At 40.7% G+C, this 6305-nt stretch overlaps 1 pseudogene; it reads right to left on the bottom strand.

The window, feature by feature from the left end:
- The window catches only part of LOC102832724, a 53740-nt pseudogene that overhangs the window by 13156 nt on the left and 34279 nt on the right, over positions 1–6305 (bottom strand).

Genomic DNA, 6305 nt, shown 5'->3' on the forward strand with positions numbered 1-6305 from the left:
AAAAAAAAAGGAATATCCTTAATAGCTCTATCCACAGTAGTCCCAAACTAGAAACAATTCAATGTCCATCAGTAGAATTAAATTGTAGCACATGTGTGTAAGTGGAACTACAATGCCATGAAAAAGTAAGGAGCTGCTACTAGAGCCACAGCTGGATTTTGTGGGGACAATGAGCCTCCTCTCCTGATACCTGGCCCAGTGTTCCCTGATACAATAATGGAGGTGACTCCCAGGCATGCTGTTGAGTAGAAAAAACGGATCTATGGTGAGCGAATTAGAATCGGGATCCTTACCCTGTACAGGGTAGCTATGGGTCAGCTCCGACTCGAAGGCACTTAACAACAACAACAACCTTTGGGGATAGAGGGAACTACTGACCAGGCAGGCTCAAGGAAGCCTTTTTAGGTCCAGTGTCTAAATCTGCGTTTTTAGAAATTTACTGACTTGATTACATTTCCGCACTTTACAATGTTTGTATTAAGAAACATTATCCAAGATAAATATTTTTAGCCTTATTTTATTGTCAAGGAAACCAAGGTATGAAGGTTGAAATTGAATTTATAACCAAGTGTGTCTGTGCAAATACCTGTGTCCTATTCACGGGTTTTATGCCTAAAAGTTGAGCCTCTTTTATCCCAGGTCATCGTATATAAAACATGGACAAGCAGAGCTACCCTACTGTCAAGGCACAATTTTAGAAAATATTGCCACATAATTTGTGGACTTTTTTTTTAACACTCAGGAACCAACTGTCAGCTGGGAGCAGAGTCAAGGACTTCATTCTTCTTGAATGAACACTCATGGAAGCAGCAGTCAAGAGATCAAACAATGTTTTGCATTAGGCAAATCTGCTGCACAAGACCTTTTTAAAGTGTTGAAGAACAAAGATGTCAGCTTGAGGACTAAGGTGTGCCTGACCTAAGCCATGGTATTATCAATAACCTCATATGCACGTGGAAACTGGACAGTGAATAAAGAAGACTGTAGAAGAATTGATGCCTTTGAGTTGTGGTGTTGGAGGAGAATGCTAAAGTGCCATGGACTGCCAAAAGAACCAATCGATCTGTTTTGGAACAAGTGCAGCCAGAGTGCTCCTTGGAGGCCAGGATGGCTAAACTTCGTCTCTCATACTTCGGACATATTGTCAGGAGGGACGAGTCACTGGAGAAGGATATCATGTTTGGTAAGGTGGAGGGTCAGAGGAAAAGAGGAAGACCCCCAGTGAGATGGATTGGCAAAGTGGCAGCATTGATGGACTCAAGTGTGGCAACAGTAGTGAGGTTGGTCCAGGATCGGACAGTATTTCGTTCTGCTGTGTATAAGGTCGCTGTGGGTCAGTATCGACTTGATGGCACCTAACAACAACAACAACAACAATGCTACCCATAGCTCCCCCGTCTCAACTCCAGCACATTGGTTCTTACTTGGGTGGATCAGGTGGGCCACATATCCGTTGCCAATGTAGATGGTCCAGTGACTGTGGAGAAAGCGGAAGATCTCAATCAGGTCTCCAGGCTTCGGCTGTGGCTGCAAAACCAAGAACAGAGCAGGTCTCATAGGAAGGTGCAGATCAGCTGTCTCCAGCTATCTATTCATTTGGACCTATATCCTGAGCTATGCTCTGCTAGTCTGATGCTGATCCACATTATGAGCCAGGGCCACAGACCTTCAGCCACCAAGACCCTGCTCAGCTGCTACTCTGAATTACAAATGATAATCTAAGTGGTTGCTTCATTAACTGAAATCTCTACCTTAGTGTTGCTATTTTTAGGAATAGTAAATATTGCATTCTTACTCTGAGTCAAGCACTCTGCCAAGTGTCTTATAGGCATTAGCTCAATAAATCCACATAACCATTTTTTTCTGTGGTCACTATTATGAATCCATTTTATGAATGGGAAAGCAAAGCTTAGAGTTGAGACAAGAAGTTGCCTGTAAGTGAGTTGGCCCGAATTCCACTCTAGGTCGACTGATTCCCAGGCCCAGCATTTTGACCACCACCTTGACATTGAGGCAAACGCCACTGGTTATTGGACTAGAGTTAGCAAACTTGGATCCCTGCTCAGTGCTGCCAAGTAGGGAGGATGTCCCAGAGATACTCTGAAACATGGCTCAGGGCCTGGCTTCTGTCTCTGGCAGTAATATCCTCCCGGCTTCTCTGCCTGCTAAGAACAGACTGTGAGTCTGTGGCCTCTGCATGCTGAAGGGGTTTCTCTCCTCTCTCAGGAGCTCAGCAGGGTTGGGCCTGGCTGGTGCTTGGACGGGAGAAGAGGCTGTGAGTGAACCTGTAACAGAATGTTTCTGTGATGCGGAATATGTGTGTGTCTAAGAGTGAATGTGTTAAAGGTGGGTCAGTAAAGCACAGGTAAACATCTGGTGGTGGTGTGCTGTGGAGTTGGTTCTGACTCATAGCAACCCTGTATAGGGTTTCTGAGGCTGTAAATCTTTACGGGAGCAGACAGCCTCATCTATCTCCTGCATAGTGGCTGGTAGTTTCAAACTGCTGATTTTGAGGTTAGCAAACTGTCTCATCACCACTGTGCTACCAGAGCTGTAGGTGGTGAGTATTTAGATGTATACTAAACAACTCTTTCAACTTTGAATATTTGAGCATTTAAGCTATGTTTGAAAATTTTAAATAACTCAGTGTTTGGAAGAATATATACCCTTAGACTTGGATTCTAACTTAACAGGAGCCCTGGTGTTGCAATGCCATATTGTTGTTTGTAAGTGCTGTCGAGTCTGTTTCGACTCATAGTGACCCTATATAGGGTTTACAAGGAGCGGTTGGTGAATTTGAACTGCGGACCTTGTGGTTTAAACCGACCTTGTGGTCCAGCGCATTAACCCACAGAGCCACTCCTGGAACTCCCCAATGCCATATATTGAACCTGAAACTGACTGTAAATGAATTAGCCTTCAGAAAGAGCAAAGGGACTTTAAGGGGACAAATAGGGAAAGAACTGAGAAGAGCAAGTTAAAAATCATTATTCTTTCATTGTTGTTTAAAATAATTTTCATAAATTTATAAGTAAATTGTATTACACACTATGTACGATCTGAAGAAAATAACCCTGATGGGGTGAGTGAAGAGTGATTCTTCAAGGTCTTTTACATTTCATTGTTTATTTCTTTACTGTTTTCTTTTGACAGTTTTTAGTTATTTTTATAATATAAAATTAAGTTTATAATGAGAAAATAATAGTCTGCATGGATTAACTTGCAGTTGTTTTTTCATTGGGAAAGGTTGATATTATCTGTCACCAAAATCTCTGCCAACTGTCCCTTATCTGGAACCTGTAGATATGCCCAGTTAACTATGGTTGAAAAGCAGCAACACTTAGATGTAACATATAAAACTACAGACAAACAGAAAAACAGTGTAGGTAGATTGTGATATTGAGAAAAACACTCTGTTTCCCAGCTTTTCTGCAATATGCATATGGTAAGTTTATGGTTCTAGTCTTCATATTGCTTCTTGTTTCGTTTTTTAATTATTTAAAAAGAAGTGTTTTTATTTTGGCAAATTGGTCAGTTTAGTGCAAGCAAATTATTTGTGCACATACTGTATCTTTTCCTAATAACAGGGATATTTCCTGGTAGCTTTTCCCTGAGGGCATTCATCGTTTGTCATGCTCATCTCTGTATTTCTTAACGGGTATACATAATGTCTTAGATGAGGTACAAAACTTGACAGATATTTGCAAAATTGATCAAACAGTTTTATGTACTTGAAGCTAGCTCAATTGACATGGTATTTACTTATTCTGATCTTCACATTTTACTGTGCTTTGAAAAAGAATACTTTCTTATCTTCTATGATTTCATTAAAGATAAGAGTACAAATGTTTTCTATAAAGTAAGCGATAATCTGTGGCGCTCAAAACCATCCCCGAATTTCTGGGAAGGAAGAAAACTGCTGTCCAATTCCATCTAGTTTAAGAGAATGGCGTCCCCCTGTGGTCATGCAACGTAGCAGCTGGCTACTTTCCTCAGGCTCAGAAGCAAGAGAATGTAATTCACAAGGACATTTACATTGTGCTGCAGGGAAAGATTTCTAAATCAACATTATTTTAAAAGAGTCCTGGCGTTGCGCTGTGGGTTAATGCGCCAGACTGCAAAGCCGTTTGGACTGCGAGGTCGGTGGTTCAAGCTCACCAGCTGCTCCTTGAAAACCCTTTACAGAGTTGCTATGGGTCGGAACTGACTCAATGGCACTTCACAACAACAACACCAATTATTTTAAAAAGATTATGAAAATCATTCTTCTTACATTAGAAAAAACCCCGAAGACATAGGATCTTCAGTATATTCCTGCAGATGGTCAGAACAGAGACCAAACTTCATTTACAGCATATAATCTCTATACTTTTTAATGAATCAAACATTTTGAACATTTATTTGTATAATTAATAACTGCCTTGGAAATTAAGCAGTTCACTGAGCAAATAAATGTTTTTTTTGTTTTTGGTCCATAGATACTCTATTCCATTGCTTTTATAAATAAGATAGTCATACTTTTTCTATTGTATGAACATGTAATTTGTGGTAACAAGGTGAGGGTTCTAGTACCAGCTTTTCTAATTAGTTGTATGGCCTTAGGTAAGTCATTTGAGATCTCTGCCTTCACCCAGATAAGATCAATAATACCTTTTAAAAAATTTTAATTACCTTTTTAGGTAAATATACATAAGGTTTATATGAAAACCTTTTGCTAAAGTTGCTAAACAGTCATAAACTGTTTTAGAATATTTGGTTGACATTATATAATTTAACCAAAATAAAGATCGTATACTTTCAGAACTACAAAAGTCCAGTAGTTATGCAAGGGGATTAAAAATTCGCGAAGCTGGTTATAATAATAAATCCATTTATATTCATTTACATAATGATAAATTATATAAATAATAAATTCATTTATATAAATAAATATATATATTTAATTACAGTAAGAAATAAAAATGATGACAATAGGTAAGCTTTCGTGAAAATATTTCTATTTATTCTCTCAGGATTTCTTGCTCATATCAATGGGTTGTCTGGCATCGGCCACCTCGTCGGGTTCTCGAACAGTCAAATTGTCCAGATTCTTTGTTAAACAGAATTAGCAGTCCAACCGTTATCTGTCTGGTAGCCCATGCCAAATCAAGCATGTCATTCTCTTCACCAGTTGCTGTGTCTGATTTCTCATCTCTTCAAAGATGAGGGGACAGGTAGAGCAAGCCAAGTACCCTCACATGCATCCGCACCATCAATATCTAGATTATTTTCAACCACAACACCTAACAGCGAGTCACCAACTTTTCCTTTGCTTGTCGGTGTTGCACCATCACGGTTTATAAAGTGGACTGTTACTTAAGTGCTGAGCTGCTCTGCGCAGGCGCAAACACATTCAAGTGACTCCTGACTCAACTCTCTGACTGGCTCTGGGCTCCCAGCGATCCACCTCCCTGAACTCCATCCACCGGCTGGCCAGGCTGCCTGGGACCACCGCGCTGCAAGCTGGAGCCGGGCGCTGCCTGCTGCGACCAAAGCCTAACTGCTAGATGCCTTGCTGGCTAAGGAGCAGAGCTGCTGGGCCTGGATGGCTGAGCCCCAGGACGGGGCGTGCGGGGCTATGGAGAAAGGGAGGTGGGCCTGCGCCCTCGGAGGACTTGCCTCTTAATATTGTTTCTAACAATGCTTTCAAACATAATTTGAATTTTCAAAGATTCCAAATTGAAAGATTTGTTTCATGAACATGTGGCTACCCTTTAACATGGTACTGCCCTTGCTTTAGGTCCCTGGGTGGTGCATTTGGCTAAGATAAAAACTAGACTATTAACCATAAGATCCACAGTTCAAACCCACTAGCTCTTCTCCAAGTTACCTTTGCCCAAGGCTAAAACAAGTCGTTGGCTTTTCCAGGAGAAGGACCCGCCCACTTAGAACCACTGGTAGGAAATATACATTGACTTACCTGAGACATCTTGAAGCAAAGAGCGGGTTCCTCTGCTGCTCTGCTGCTCTTTCATCAGCTTTTATTTCATTGCAGACAGTTTCACTTTCGGTTACATTTTCATACACATAAGAATTCAATTCTAAGAATTTCATTTCCTTTTAGGGTGACTACTATTTATAAAAGTAACGATTTATTCTAAAGATCATCTTCATCAAAATGTGGAATCATTTGATGCTGTCAGTCAACCTTGACTGCAGCAAGTGTACAAAGAGCAGCTCTGCAGGTCTGCTTTGGCTTGAGAAATCCAAGATCTCTTTCAACAAAAGTCTTGGGCACCTGTTTCTATTCCAGGAAGGGGAAACAT

This window comes from Chrysochloris asiatica, unplaced genomic scaffold, assembly GCF_000296735.1.
Source record: "Chrysochloris asiatica unplaced genomic scaffold, ChrAsi1.0 scaffold00040, whole genome shotgun sequence".
NCBI lineage: Eukaryota > Metazoa > Chordata > Mammalia > Afrosoricida > Chrysochloridae > Chrysochloris > Chrysochloris asiatica.